Here is a 17047-nt window from a genome sequence, read left to right on the forward strand (position 1 = left end):
AATAGTCTCACAAATTTACACACACATATTTAGTACGTAGCTGGACCACTAGAGCTTACTGTGTCATTGCTAGAAAGGACACATAGTTTTACATAAATTCAGGCTCCCTGAAAGATAGCAGCATCATAAGACCCACCATAATAAACCATAATAGGAAACCTGGTGCTTTCAGCATTTTAATGTTAATCGTCACAAAATTATGCGAATTAAGAATCAGTGTCTTCGCATGTGTTTTTGTTGTTGTTTTGTTTTAGTTTACATGTTTTCAGATGAGAAAACTGAGGTTCAGAGAGTTCCCTCAGCTTGCCTGGTGTGGCACAGAGGCTCATCCAGCCCAGCCAATAGTCAAGCAGTAAGGTGCAGCGTTCATGGATTTTTCTTTAAAAATTTTCTCTTTCCTCTGCCATACAAACCTTGACAGTGGGAAGAAACTACGTTGCTTCCTTTGGGGAAGTATAGAATGATTATTCATACTATTTAGATTCCAATTGTAAAAGTGTTGCACTGCATCTTTGGATGGGAACCTAGAGACCTAACAGCAGAATTCCCAAAATAAGCCTCTCTGCCCAGTAGCTATATTCAGTGCTCTCATTCTGTTTACTTAGGGAAGGCATTTCTCCCATATTTGCTGACTGCTCTTTCTAAGTAAAGACACTTAACAAGGAAATAATGGCCCCATGGGTGAAAATCATAAAATGGAAAACCCCAAGGCATGTACATTTTATTACGTTAAATTAAAGACACACCATCTACTATAATCCATCCAGTAAACAAAGGGGAAGTGAGCAAGAATGCTAAGCAAATATTTTTATTAAGAAAATAGCTTTTATTGGTTCTGTAGTGTTCATTAAATTAATACACGTTTATTGTAGAAATTTGTATAAGAAAAAAAAACCAACAAAATTACATAAAACTCACCCAAAACACTAGCTGAAAGTAAGCATTCTTTTAAATTTTTCTAATTTCTTCAAATGATTTTTTAAAAACCTGAGATTAGACTCTATATGCTGTTTTGTAGTTTGGTTTTTAATTGATAATATAAATTGACGGGGTGCCTGGGTGGCTCAGTCGGTTAAGAGTCTGCCTTAGGCTCAGGTCATGATCTTGGGGTCCTGGGATGGAGCCCCACATTGGGCTCCCTGCTCAGCGGGGAGTCTCCTTCTCCCTCTCCCCCTGCCCCTCCCCCTGCTTGTGTGCTCTTTCACTCTCTCTCAAATGAATAAATAAAATCTTTAAAGAAATATAAATTGAGAATTTTTTCTTTTATTACATGTTCTTATAAAGAATTTTTTCTAACATTTGCATATTATGGCCATGTATAATATAACTAATTCCTTATTAGTATTCATTTTGATGACTACTATTTCATGAAATTAAGTTTGATAAACAATTTTCTATATAAATGTTAGAAAAGGAATTCTTCATCAAAAAGGACTGTGTACTTTCTTAAGTTGTGACCCATGTTATCAGCTACATAAAGCCCTTCTAGACCTACTAAACCAGTCTGTGCTGCATGTGTATAAGTGTGTTAACCCACAGCCTTTCTAGTATTAGATATTTGCATTAAAAATAGTTTTGAGATGGTGGCACCTGAAAATTCTACCTGATGTCTTAATACTTTATATTTACTTGACATTGATCTTGATTATTTCATATATTTATATATATATACATTTTTTATTGGATATTTAACATTTTCTTTCCTAATAGGAATGTTTATCTTTTTATATTGATTCCAAGAGCTATTTATGTATTGGGACTAATAATCCTCAGGTTGTCATTATATTGCAAATATTTTCTCCAGCTTTTGGTTTTTTTCCATTGTATTTGGCTTTTTATGCACTAACACATGGTTTTTTTCTCTTGTTTGAAATCTTAAAAAGTCTCCTTTATTTGATATACATACACGCATGAATACTCATATCCAGGGAAGTGGAAAAATATTGCAGTATGCTAGGATCCATATTATGAAGCCTAAAGTTATCCACAACATTCCCTAATTATCCTTTTACTATCTGTAAAATCTGTAGTGATGTCACTTCCCTTATTCCTATAATCGATAACTTGTGCTTTCTCCCTCTTTTGTTTTTGCCTGATCAGTCTGGCTTTGGGGTTTCATCAATTTTATTGTTCTTGCCAAAGAATTAACTTCAGTTTTAAAATCAAGCACTCAAAAAATTATTAATGGATTAATACTATATGCTATAGAATGCTCAAAAAAGACACCATATACAAAATAGTAACACAGTTCTATAGAAATTACTCAGGCTTGTTTTTAGAAGAAATAATTGATCAACACTGTCAAGATTGTTAAATAATAGTGTATATAGTGTTTTTGTTTTTGTTTTTTTTTAAGCAACTCTGCATTAAGGGGAGGCATGGGAGAAGAGTTTGGCATAAGAATATTTGAAGAGTTCAGGATAAGGACATTTGAGCTATAAAATTACTTTTTATTTAGCATTGTGTGGATCGGTCAAGTGTAGTAATATTTCCAAAAGACATTCACAGAAAGCTATCTCCACTCTTTGAAAAAAAAAATCATTAAATTAGTGTTACCTCAAATAATATTAGAGAACTTCTATAGAAGAGTTTAGATTATGTTTCCCTTGAAAAAATAATAATAACAAAAGGAAACGTCAACAGATTGTGAAAGTGTAAATTAGGACAATTCCTTTGAAATAAACATTTTGGCAGTATGTGATTCAAACCAGTATTAATACTTTGATCTGGCAATTCTCAGTCTGGGAATCTTTCCTGAGGAAATAAACTGAAATGAAGAAAAATCTTTATGCCAAAAAATATGTTTATTGTAGCAACATTGTTTTTTAATTGTGAAAATTCAAAGACAATTCTTTGCCCCAGGATATGGCAATAGTTAAATTAATTGGCTTATCCAGTCATTTGAGTACAATATAATCATTGAAATGTTTACAAGGAACCATATAATAACTTTGAAAATGCTTGTAAAATAATGTTAAGTAAGTTAAGAATTATACGCAGTCAGTTATAATTCTTAATAAGTAAATGCAGATAAGAAGGACCCAGCAAGTCAGCGTGTTAATGGTGTCCGTTTTGAGGGAGGATGGAATGGTAGAAAACAAAGCATAGTTATGGAATAGAGACCGGAATTTAAATTAGTTAGCATGTCTTATCTGTGACTCGTATTATATATAACTTAAGTAGGTATTTGATATGTCTTTTCCTCAATTTCCTCAACTTTGTAAAATGAGGGATAATATCAGTGTTACATCATAAGAGCAATTGTTTTACTAAATTGTTTTATTATATGAATTAATACATATGAAGTATTTAGAACAGTGCCTATACCAGAATAAACACTATGCAAACACTAGCTATAACTTGGATGATTGATGATGTCTATTTCTGTATTGTATTTTCTATATTTTTAATTAGTAATATTTTTATAATGAAATCACAGCAGATAACTAGCAGAAACTCACTTATCAAAAATTCATGCATTCTATTTTCTATTTTCAAATCAGTGGGTGTGAGGCAAAAGCTAGAGAATTCTAGTTTCCAAATTTAGCTCCCTTGGCAAGAGGATTTACAAATTTTATGCTCAACTTGACAGAAGTCGTGCATGCTTCCTTCTCTACCTGCGTGGTATTCTTAACTTTCTCCACCAGCACAGCCAGGCAAAACATAATCAAACTTTCATAGATTGGCTTATGTCGATTACTGATTTTCCTGGTTTATAAACATCAAAACAATATTGAAAAAAGCCAGAAAATCAAATTCACATTGCTTGGGTTCAGTATTTTTGACACCACAATTTGTAAAATATTTAATAACTCTAAGAGCAACTTTTCTTATGGAGTGAAATGTACTGTCATCCAGAAATGTCTCTTGCCCACGAATCCTAAATCAAAATGCATATTTTTAATGGGTAGGCCAGAAGATTGTGAAATTTAAACTTAGTCATACATGGACAGCTTATATGTGGTAGATAAAAGAAATTCTTTCAAAAGCGTTAGACTGTGGTGCTCATTTAACTGGAATGAACTTTTACTGATTTATCTAAGTCCCTTCCACTTAACATTTCTACTGTTACCCTTACTTAATAGTCTTTCCTAACAACCATCAACCATGTTCACATGAAAGTCCACAACTTTTAAGGAGGATATTTCTAAGAACCATTTTAATTGCAAATAGGAAAAAAAGCAACTCGAGTGGACTTGAGAAAGGAATCTATCAGCTTAGGTAGTTTGAAACTACAGAATTAGTTTTGATTTCAGGCACAACTGAACCCAGGATCTCAAACAATCCATCAATTACCAAGTAATTTTTCTTTTGCCAGTTTTTGCTGTACATTTCTAAGTTTTTGCTATATCCCTAGGTGGGCTGCCTTCACTCGGTAACGAACTACCTCAGTTCCATGCTGACATTCTGTTTGCTTCAAGTCCAGAGAACAAAAGCTTATTTTGCTAAATTTTTAGAACTCGGTCTTACTGGCTGTGGTTGGTCTTGCTTGGGTCACATGCCTGTTCCTGAACAATCACTATGGACAGGATTACAGGGCATATACCGAGTGAACAAATCTGGGACACTTTCCAACCCTGGAGTTGGAAGATGTCCAACCCATGCAAACTATAAGGACAGAGTAGATAAGGGAGTGCTTCCCCATTTAAATTAGGGTGCTGTTACGAAGAAGCAGTAATGTGTGAAGGGGAATATTCAAATATTAAAAATGCACTGTAGTAAGATACTAAATTATATGTGCACACTATGTGTGTGTGTGTTTGTGTATGTGTGGGCTTATGCTTAGATAAAAAAGATATGTATGTATCTTTTTATTTATGTTTATTTATTTTTAATATTTTATTTATTTGTCAGAGTGTGCGGGAGCACAAGCAGAGGGGAATGGCAGGCAGAGGAAGCAGCAGGCTCCCCACTGAGCAAGGAGCCCAATGCTGGACTCCATCCTGGGACCCCAGGATCATGACCTGAGCTGAAGGCAGATGCTTAACTGACTGAGCCACCCAGGTGTCCCATACATAGGTAGATAGATGATATAGATATTTGTACATACATTGATAGGATTGAACTTATTAAAGTATAATTATAATACAACTTATTTTTTTTTTTTCTTACCAGTGCCTTCAAACATGCATTGTTGGGGCAGCTGGGTGGCTCAGTTGGTTAAGCATCTGGCTCTTGATTTTGGCTCAGGTCGTGATCTCAGGGTCCTGAGATTGAGCCCCGCATCAGGCCCCGTGCTCAGCGTGGAGTCCACTTGTCCCTCTCCCTCTGCTCTTCATGCCACTTGTGTTCTCTCTCTCCACCCCCCAAATAAATATAAATAGAATCTTTAAAACAAACAAACAACCCCCCCCCCCAAAACATACACTGTTGAATCTTTTTTCCCATCTCTCAACGTTTTGGAAAGATCTCATAACTCACTAGTCCCTTTGAAATATAAAAATAGTCTCACTTTTTAGATTTTAGTCTAAATTACATTGAATCACCACTGCCATTTTTTATCCAATTCGGTGAACTTCACACCCTCTTAGCACAGGCCTGATTGTTGGCATGGATGTTTGCAGAAAGAAAGCGAGTGGAGACTTGGTCTTCCCTCTTACTCCTCTCCTTTCCACGTCCAGTTGCAAGTTCCCCCAGAGTTGGAAGGATGAAAAGGGCAATGGAAACAAGAGGATTAAAAATACTTTCTAGTTGGTATACACCATTTTGCTCTCATGCCTTCTGTTAGTCTCATCCTTGACTCTTCCGGAAGGCCATGAAGGATTCTTTAGTGACCTCATTCCCATTCATACTTCATCCTTCTGTGATAGCAGAGGCACTCTCCACTGGATCTCTTCCATGACCGGGACCCTCTGCTCTTGCACACTGGGGACTGTCTCCAGCCTCTCTCTGCTGGAGTTTTCTCCGCCTGTCAGGCAGTCCTCTTGTAGGGATCATTTTTAAGAGATCTCACACAGTTATTCCTTCTGTATCTCCTGGGCCTATGGAAAACATTGTACAGCCCTGCCTTGTCACAAGATCTTGGCTGCTTGCTCCTGTGGCCTTCCTCTCTCTGTATCTTACTCTACCATGTGTCTACTCCAGCCAGCCTCCAGGGTTCAGTCTTCTCTGGGTAGGAAGCAGCCATCTCATGTACCTCTCTGTTCCAGAATTTCTCCAGATCTGGGAGACATAGGTTACTTTGTCCTAGGATCTCACTCACTAAGCTGTGCTTTACCCCCTCGATGTTAGGAGAGCTCATGAAGGTCCACCTGTGGAATAAGATGATGGTCTCTGTTCTTTGCAACCATTCCCATCTCGATGAAGGTTTCTTTGGGAGCCTAGTCATTTGGCTAGGGGTGGTAGTGGGGAGAACCTCGCTCTCCGTGAGTGAGGGACAGAAAAATGACACAGACTCTCACCTCCTATACATTCTCTGCTTAAATGAATTCCTCTCAGATATCTCATTTTATTCTTTCACAGTCTGGATAAATCATATGACCAGTGTTTGAAGGGCTGCTTTTATTCTATTCCAGTAAATCTCACCTGGATGTGTCTAGCACATTTCTTTAGAAATGGGAAAGCTGTATTTATCTTTCATTGTTTTCAGCTTGGGAGCTTCAGAGAAAATTCTGAAATGACAAGAAAAGCACATTTTTTTTTGCATCAAGATAGTTATATGATACCTTTCACATTTATTAACATAAGAAAAATACAAAGGATTCTCTTGAATGAACTCCTTACAGGAGCACTTTGAGGCAGGCCCCATTCACCCTTCCTGTAGATGAGAAAACGAACCACAGGGAGAATGATTGCTTTCCCTGGAACCAGGGCCACAGGCTTGGTTTTCCCCCATTTCCAACTTGTGTTTTCCTCCAGTCAAACACTTTCAGTATCTTTTATGTGTGGACTTGATGGTAGACTATGAGCAATGTAAATTCCACATTTATGTCTGTTTTTAACAACTTACACTTCAAATGATTTTGTGTCTGCTTCGTGTGTGTGTGTGTGTGTGTGTGTGTGTGTGTGTGTGTTTATACAGTTAATTTGCTTTGGGTTACTTTTTATTCTACTGTTTGAAAAACTTTTAGTCACAGTGTATTTGGTATATGTTTAATGGGGGTTCTGTAGGAATCACTCACTTATTTTGTAACCAAAATTTAAATATAGTTCTTAGTGGCTCTTAGATTTTTTAATCAGAATTTGTTCATGAATAATGGTGGTAAATGAAGAGCCCCATGGCAAAAAGAGGCACGCCTTGTTCATTCCCAGTCTGGTTAGAGCCGAGGCAGAGAACTATCGCTTATATCAAGTGGGTTGTGTTTTTCTATTTGAGAGAAAGAGCAGCTGGGAACTACCCTGCCCAACATGATACCGAGCAGAACCCTGTTTTAACCCTTCCCTCAGAAACCTGTACACAATGACCCCTGCTCAGCAGAGGGCAGGCCACGAGGCAAGTCAGTGCTCTGGCAGGCTGCAGTGTCCACATGCCAGGAGTTGACAAGACGTCCCAGGGGACGGTCTTCGTTTGAAAGGGTGGTGGCAACAGTGCTGTCGCAGCAAGGACCCGTCAGTCATGGCGTAGCCACACTGCAGCGTCTGCTCACTTGGAATCGCAGAGACTGCGTGTACCTACACCATCCGTATCTCTTCGTGCTGTACCTGCTAATGGAACAAGTGAGAGATTCCACAATTCCTCTTCTTTCGTCTGAAGCGCTCGTTAAGTAACAAGCTAAGAAATCCATTCATGACTGCTTTTTACCACTGGCTTCATAGTGGGGCGTGTACTACAATTCTTATTGTTGTGTTTCTCTGGCTGACTCTCTTTCTCAGCGGTCTTTGTAACTGTCCTACACGTAGGTCATTGTCTTCTCTGCTGGAAGGTGATATGACTCGGCGGGGAACGCTGGAAAATGTTGGATGTGAGCTGTGTCTCCTGAGCTGTGGGCACACATAAATAATACTTGAAGTGCATTGGTAATAATTAGATTAAGAGGGAGCAGAATGTAAGGAAGGAGTGGTTGCGTGGATATAGCGCAGACTGTGGATAAAGGAAGGGGATAAAAGTATGATGTGCCAAGTCTTACAGCTGTGTGCCTAACTCAGTGTTGGAGAAAAAGCTGAATTGAGTGAGTGCGGGAGGAAGCAGAAGGAAATAAGAGATAGGTTGAGATTGCTGAGACCTGCCAGAGTAACATGATGCCTCGCGATGAGAAGATAGCATGGATACCACTAAACTGTATGGCAATTGTATGGGGATGGGAGTCTGAAAAATACCACTGGAACGCGTATAAGATTTTGTCCTGAACTCCATTGTGCTGAGCCAGTAAAACTGCTGAGCCAATAAAATATCTCTAAGTGTTTGTAAAATAACACAGAAAACTCCAGGATACTCAATGTATTTGTGACTTTGGTGGCAACTTGGTGGTGAAATTCAGTATCTACAGCAGGGGGCTCAAAGCCTTTTGAAGACGTGCTATGATTAAATGAAGACATTATTAAATTGTTTTGAGCAGGTATCTATAGCATATATATGCATATATTTATATATTACATATGTGTTGTTAAACTATGTTAGGGATATTATAAAATACACAAATTATACATGGTAAAGGATGAAAGATATGTGTATGTGTTAGAAAAATTTACATCATCCCTCTCACTCCACTTTGAAGACCACTAGAAATTTCCCTTCAGTTGCAATCACTTTCAAATCTGTTATGTTCGATGTTCATGAGGGTAGGCAAGGCTATTAATATTCTTTCTCTTTTACATATGAGACAGCAGAGATGTGGGCAGTTTAAAAATATTCTACTTTCTACAAATAAGTTTAGCTTGCCCGTTCAGACTAGTACTAAGAATTTATGAAATTCCGCAGTAGAAGACAGCATGCCAAATCTGGAATTTCTGCAGGACATCTCACCTTTGCTCATTCATTTGTACTTCCTTTGTTTCTCTTTCTACGAACCTCTCCCTCCACAATTAGCTCTGCAGATTGAAGACATGTGCAAATTATCCTTGCTATTCAAGCTTACTTCAGCTCTCTGTCCTCTGGTTTCCTACACTGTATCAAAAGGCTGCTGGCTTTTGGCCCCTATGAAAATGAGTAAGTAAATTAGACACCTCTCCTTTTCCCCATCATGCAGAAAGGGACACTCACGAAAGAGGCTTGCCCAGCATTTCAGTTTCACATATTAGTGCAGCCTTTTGCTTGTAGCCACTGGGGATATGTTGAGGTTATGTGTAGTTCTTTGTATTATAGAGTTTTTCATCCTTTGCCCAGAATGAGTTTTGTCTCTGATCACTGCAACTCAAAGCTGGTTAATCTGTTTCTCTTTTTCGCAAAGCTTTTCTTTATCATACCTTTTCTTTCTCTGACACTAAATTTCAATATGAACATTAAACATCTCTTTTTCCTTCTTGCTTGTTACTACCACACTTTGGAGGTGCTGTAGAGCAAATTATTAGGTACCCAGTCACATTTTAATTTTATTTTACTGTGAAATACTCAGTTGCATTTTTAGAAACCTTTGGTCCTGATATGACTGGCCTTTAAGAAATGATGCCACCATTTACTTAATTTTTACATGCTGGAAATTGCAATGGATTGTGTGTGTATCTGTGTGTTCTCACTTAGTCTTAACAATAGCCCTGTGGGATTCCCATTAAGATCTACATTTTAAAACTATTGACACTAAAACTTACAGCGTTGTCTTATTTGCTTAATGTTAGAGTGAGGTAGTAGGAAGAGGTGGGTGTGAGTTTGACATTCAAGCCCAGATGAAGCCGACTTAGTTGCTCCTTATTTTAATCCTTTGCTGTCCTGCCTCTAGACAAACTGTTTTATTTTTCTCTTATTTTATATTCTATTCTGCGATGTATTACTGGATATAGTTCAAATATAATCCTGTTGAAATTATCCCAGAACTATTACATAAAAGTCAATCAGTATAACCTAGATTTAGATGTATATTTGGATATCAGTATTGTTTTGGATTATGGTACTCAACTGGTATCTTAATACTAGCAAGTATCCGAGAAAATGTGTCACCTCTTAATTTAGCTTGCTACTTTATAATATATATATTTTTTCTAGATAAACTAATGGGTCCAAAAGTAGCAATGACTTTCATTGGCTGCAGAGAGTTCACTAATTAAGTAGAGAGAGAACATCCATAGGGTTATTTTTAAAGTCATCAGCTGATAGTGCCTTATTTTATTTTATTTTATTTTATTTTATTTTATTTTATTTTAAAGTAGGCTCCATACCCAATGTGGGGCTTGAACTCACGACTCCAAGATCAAGAGTCACATGCTCTACTGACTGAGCCAGCCAGGCACCCCAATAGTGCTTCTTATTTGGCATATTGTTGATTTCTCAGAGATAGTGAAAAATGGATTAATTAATTTACTGACAGTGCAAAGGTTGTGAAGATTATATTTAGTTTTTGTGTAAATATTTGCTATGACAAATAAAACTGTGTATGTTTGAAGTATATGGCATGATGACTTGATACACACATACACTGTGAAATTTTTACCACAATTAAGTTAGCATATCCATCACTTCACATAGTTACCATTTTGTGTATGCATGTGCAGTGACAATGCTTTTAACTTTTGTTTTTAAAACATGAAAGTTAAAAAGCATTTTAGCTTTCATTTTCTGGATTTGGTTCCAAGGTAGTGCTATGTTCACTGTATGATTGGTGACATTTTCTCTAGCTTACCATCTTGTTTCATCTTCAGTACTCCAGTTATCAGTCTGGCAGGTGAGTCTCCACGTGGTGCCTTTGACATATATCTTGTTTCCCCAGTACTATCCTCACTTGCCTAAAGGCAATGGAAAACTTGTCTACTGCTTTGTATTCACAGTGACTGGTACAGAGCTTTGCATGAAGTAGGCTGTTATCAAATGTCCATTGAATTGCTGAAATGAATTCCAGTAGTATTTTTGGAAGGTTGAGTGCACAGAGTTTTCAGAGCATGCTGCCAATAACTACTTATGAGATCACAGACAAATCATCATCTTTCTGAAGCTGAATTTTATTTGTAAAATTCATGTGTTACACAAAATGCTCTCAAAGGATGCATTTAGCTAGACTGACCATATAATATATTGCCCAAACTGGGATGTTTTTAAGAGTAAAAGTGGGTGCCATTAGAAATTACACAAAGAAAACAGGCCAAAATCCAGGACTGTGACATACAAACTAGGCATCTGATCATACTATTTCTAGCTCATAAATTCTGAAGTTTTGTAATTTTCCATTTTGTTCGTTTTTAGTTTATAATATTTGCAATTAAGAATATGGAATTTGCCTTTCTCTGCCTGGCTTATTTCATTTAGCATAATGTTCTAAAATATTGTATGATCTTACTCATATGTGGAATCTTAAAAAAAAAAAACCAAAAAGCAAAACTCATAGAAACAGAGAATAAAATGGTGGTTGCCAGAGACTGGGACTCAGGAAATAATGGTTAGATGGTAACAGACTTTCAGTTATAAGATTAATAAGTTCTAGGAGTCTGATGTATAGCCTAGTAAACTATAGTTAATAATAGTGTATTGTGTCGCTAAAATTTGCTAAGAAAGAGATCTTGAGCATTCTTGCTACACACACACACACACACACACACACACACACACACAAACAAAATACTGTGTGAAGTGATCAATGTGTTAACTTGATTGTGGCGTTAATTTCACAATGAAATCATCATGCCATATACTTTAAATATATACAGTTTTATTTTTCAATTATACTCAATAAAGCTGGAAAACAGTAATATAGAGTTTGCAATCCAAAAGTCCCAAACAGCTTACAGGCAGTGTGATCTTGGGCAAATTTTTTTATCTTCCTTGAGTCTCTATTTCTTCCATGTATGAGAGAAAATAATAATATTCTGGTTTTTTCACATAGTTATAACAAGAATACAGTAAAATTAGATCTATAAAAAGATTAACATGGTGTTGGCACATAATAGCAAAAAGAATAGCAAGAGTTATTACTTTACTACTATTATTATTCAAGTTACTACAGTAATTAAAAATTATTTTTCTTTGGTTGGACAACCAGGGTTTTTACATTTCATCAGTGGCTGAACATATTACTTAATTTGATCTGCATATTACAATTTCATATATTGATTTGAAACAGCATCAGTTGTTGGGCAAAATGTGTTAGTTACTCCATCTTAAGATAATTTGTTAAACTTTTCATTGTCTGTCCAAACTATACATTGTAGTGTTGGCCCATGGTGACTACTGTTATTTTGATCAGCTTTGAAAGAATGTCTTTTTTCGAAGCATACTTCCTTTTGCACTTGTTCCCAGGTTCCTTTGTGAAAGAACTCCACCAATCCATTGGGCGAAGCTAACTGTACGTCCTGTGGGCCACCACTGAGGAGTGAATGATTACATAGATTAAAGTTGTCCCTAGGAAATACATATCTAGTGAATCAGATGCCTCAGCTTATATCAAAAAGGTAACTTCTGGGAACAAGCCTTTATGTGAAACAGTCTTCAGAAAGAATTTTATGAGATAGGACTTTATATAAGAAGAATACCCCAAACACTGATTTTGCAGAAGTGATGTATATTTCTTATAAAATGTTCTAGTGCATTAACTTTGTTCTTTACTATTACTCTGAGAATGCTGAACTCCTGAGTGTTGGTGCTATAAATCTTCCAATAGCAAGAAGGGATATCAATCAATAAATACTTAACAACAGTATAAATTATGTACAATAGAATAAGTGAGTATTTCAGGGAAACCCATAGGCTAATGGGCCCTGCTTACAAAATGCCATAAAGGCTAAACATCCTGAATCTGAATAAATGGGGCTACATTACCTGAGATAAGTAATCCTTACAAAATCAACATTTCACAGTTTGGGAATGATTTTTAAAAAGCCAATGGGTGATATGTGTGAAAATCACTTGGTAACTGTAATCAAAATGTCTTTAAGTATATAACCTATAATATACTCTTGAGTCAGACTTTGGCTTGTAAAGTGTAAAACAGTTTGGATAAACTGTACAAGAGTTTTAGTGAGAGTTTGTATCTCACTATTTGAAGTATCTTTACTGAGTTTACTATTGAAATTATACTATAATTGATTCATTTGTCTTTTAATGCTTGGATCTAATTTACTGAAGAGAGAGTACTAATTGTTTCTTAGAACCATTATTTTTAGTGGTTTGTTTGAGTAACCAAAACAACACATGGGTAAAATTATGATCCAATGACGGATTTCAGAGGAAGTAATTTTCTAATGTCCAGTTATCCCTGTGTAGTATGGGTTTATCTTTTTTCTTTTTTTTTTTTTTTTTTAAAGATTTTATTTATTTATTTGACAGAGATAGAGACAGCTAGCGAGAGAGGGAACACAAGCAGGGGGAGTGGGAGAGGAAGAAGCAGGCTCCCAGCGGAAGAGCCCGATGTGGGACTCGATCCCAGAACGCTGGGATCACGCCCTGAGCCGAAGGCAGACGGTTAACGACTGAGCCACCCAGGCGCCCCATGGGTTTATCTTTTTTCTACGTTTACTTCAGAGATCTGACAAATTATAAATTCTAAGTAGAAGCGTTAGGCATATCTACTTGCTTTCCTAATGTGGGAAATTCCCATGGAGTGCTCCAAAACCACTGAGTCATAGCAGTTCCTTAGTGCATAGTACAAAAGCCCCCGAAAGAAACAGCCATGGGTGGAAAAGACAAGAAACTAAAAACCAAAATGACATACTGTCTTTAAATTGAAGTGCCCCCATCCCTTCTGTAATCCATCTTAAAAGGTCAGAATATAACTTGCTTTTGAGGAAAACTTACTTGGGAAACCTGATTTAGTCATGTGGGTGCTTGCACTGATCTTATTTTACAGATGATTATTCAACTTCCACTTACCTATAGATGCTTAAAGGTTGGCATTATGTGTGACTGAAGGCATAGCATAAGACAGAGAACATACTGCTAATTTCTCTATGCCATCTCTTTCCTGTATGATGACAGGCTATAAATCCAGCAAGTTGAAATAAGGTCTCAGAAATCCTGTTAGCAAGGAGATTGGCAGAAGGTTTTGGCATAAGTGAGCAAGTAAAACAAATTCATGTTCTTTGCAAGTCCCCAAGTTAGCATTGTTTGTGAGTTCATTTTCATTAGCCGCTTTATTCAGGTTTATGCCTATACCTAATTTTGACCTAACACTTGATAGAAGACTAATAATATGTCAGTATATGTCAGGAACTAGTCAACTACTGCCCAAGGGCCAAACCCAGCCTATAGCCTGTCTTTGTAAATAAAATATTATCAGGGCACAACAATTCTTGTTAGTTATATTACCCACATACCACTCTACAACATTGGAGTTGAGTAGTTGCCACAGAAACTGTATAAATATTGCCTCCCTGGAACTTGGCAAAAACGGTTGCTGACCTATAATGCAAAATAACCAAATCATAGGTTATTGGGATAAGAAGAATAAATTCCTCATTAGACCAAAGAGAAAACTGAGACCAAAGAAATGGTAATTTGCTTTGTGATACAAAACTAATCAGGTACAACAGCTTGGCCTATGAACTAGTTCTACTACCGGATCCAGTAGTCCTAGTGCTCTAATTTACGCGGTAGAGAATAAGCCAGATTTCTCACGTAGCTGATTATAGAGGGTTGTGACAGTATGCTTAGCAGTCACATGAACACTTTGGGAAACAAATGTTCTTACAACGTATTACACTCAGCATGGCAATAGAACATTTAATATTTAATTACAGTAATTATCTCAGCCCTTCTTAAACTTTTTCACTCCTTCCTCTAGGTAGTTGCTCTCTTTTACCTTTGTTCTATATTGTGTATATATTTTATTATAAATTTTCTAATGTATCTCTTTTAGAGGAATGTTAGGCATATATTCTAAGGTACAATAAGCATCAGCATAGAACAAATAATAGAGTGGTTTCTAAGGGATTCAGAAACTGGGAACACCAAAGTTTTGCTGCCAACCCCAGAAATATTTAAATGAAGAATTCTCTTGAAATTACTGTTGGTATAGAACTATAGCTAACTAAGTACCTGGTGATTTAATAGCTACAGTTTTGCCTTTTCAAATATTGACTCCAGAATAAATTTCAGTAGTTCCTTTGTAAAGTGTTCTAATAATCATCAGTGACTTTTGTAGCTGTTATCTCCGTGGTTCCAACATGTTTCAGGATTTCTTTTGAAAATTGTATACTCTTACGTTAATCTCCAGAGTGAGTTAGATATATGTTGTAAACTGATTTCACAGGTGGAGAAAAAGCAGGATAGGTTGCTTCATTGTACTTTGCAGTGGTCAGAACAGCAAATGTGTGGCAGAACTGCATTAAGAATGTATGACTCCTTGGTCAGGATTTACACTCCTCACTTATACCTATTATAAGTCCAAGAAAAACATTGTGTTTACACATTCTTAAATTGTTCTTTACGTTGGGTTATCTATTAAGAATTACTATGAAAATGTTTAGTAGGTAATAATAAACTTATTGAAACTAATAACGTTTATGAAAAGAGAAAGCTATACCTCTTTTTTATTACTCATAAAGTAATCCCAACATATATTAACTAATTTTATTTTATAATTTTTATTCATTTAACTATTTTGTACAAATAACCCAAGTACAGGGAAATCGTACACATGCACGTGCACACACACTAATATATGCCGTTCAATGATTTATCACAAAGTCTGCCCTCACGTGGTTCAAGAAATAGATGTTTTGAGGACTCCGGAGTCTTCCTCATACCTTCCTTTCTTCCAAAGGCAGCCCCACACTACGGTACGGCTATCAGTTTCATGCATTAGTTTGGTTTAACCACTAAATACTGTGATTTTGCTTATTTTCTAAATTTTATACAAATGAAATCGTGCAACAGTTTTTTGTGAAATTAGTACACTTGTTGTGTAGCACTGAGTTATATAAACATAGCACAGCTTATGTACACTATATGGAAAGATACAGGTTATGTTCAGTATGGCGATATGAGTATTGCTGCTATGAATATTTTGTCCGTTTATTTTGTGTACATATGTGTGCTTTCACATCAGGTACATAATGAGTAATGGAACTAGGGTCTGTGGGTATGACTTTAATTCAATATTGGTAGATAAACATAAAATGATTTTCTAAAGGGACTGTATACATCTTAGCCCTCGCAGAATTATAAGGGTTGTCACTGGTTCTCAGCCTCTCTGGCACCAGCTATTATTTTCTCGTTTGTAGTCATTCTGATGGGTGTGTGGTGGTATCTCAATATGCTTTTAACTTCCAATTCTCAGTTTTTCTAGGGGGATTGAGCAGGTGTGTTTATTGGCCATTTGTATACCCTCTTTGGTGAATGGTATTCAAATATTCAGTCTTACTGTGCGATGGCTTGTCTTTTTCTTGTTATACAGGAGATCTTTCTATATTCTGGAAGATCTTTTGTTGATGTACAGCACACATATCGCCCATCCCTCTGTGAATCACTTAGCTATGTCTCTAAAGGGTGACTTTTTTTTTAATAAAGAAAACTAAAAAATTTAATATGGTCAAATTGACCAATATTTTATTTTTCATTGCGTGTTTTTGTTGTTTTGTTTACTAGGTTTTTCCCTGCTCTAAGACATTAAAATATTCTTCCATATTAACTTCTAGATACTTAATTTTTCTTCTTTTGCAATTTAATTTACTGTAATCCAAAGTTAAATTTTGTATAGAGTGTGAAATAGAGGTTAATTTCCTTTTTTTTTTTTTTTTTTTTTTTGCTTATTCCATATAGTATTGTCCTAGTATAATTTTTTTGGGGGGGGGAGACTGACTTTCCCAACTGTTTAGCCATGCCTTTTTTATCATATATCAAGTGGCCAGATGTGCATGGGGCTTTATTCTGTTCTTTTCATTGTTTTGTTTATTCCTAAAAAATACCTCACTATCCTATCCTAGCTCCTGCAATATTATAATAAGCCTTGATTTCTGGTAAAGCAAAATTCCACCCCTTTGTTCTCTTTTTTCAAATGTATTTGGGCTACCCTTAACCCTTTGGGTTTCTATA

The 17047-nt window shown here is 36.3% G+C and overlaps 1 long non-coding RNA gene across 1 annotated transcript in view; it reads left to right on the forward strand.

Annotated features, from left to right (window-relative positions):
- The first annotated feature begins 7548 nt into the window (after nt 1-7548).
- Nucleotides 7549-17047, forward strand: part of LOC148107969 (uncharacterized) — a 402897-nt gene continuing 393398 nt past the window's right edge. The window contains exon 1 of the long non-coding RNA XR_015721398.1: nt 7549-7656. This is a non-coding gene — a long non-coding RNA (uncharacterized LOC148107969). The remainder of the gene's footprint in view (nt 7657-17047) is intronic.

This window comes from Ursus americanus, chromosome 23 (genome assembly GCF_024610735.1).
Source record: "Ursus americanus isolate L20-20 chromosome 23, mUrsAme1.1.p, whole genome shotgun sequence".
NCBI lineage: Eukaryota > Metazoa > Chordata > Mammalia > Carnivora > Ursidae > Ursus > Ursus americanus.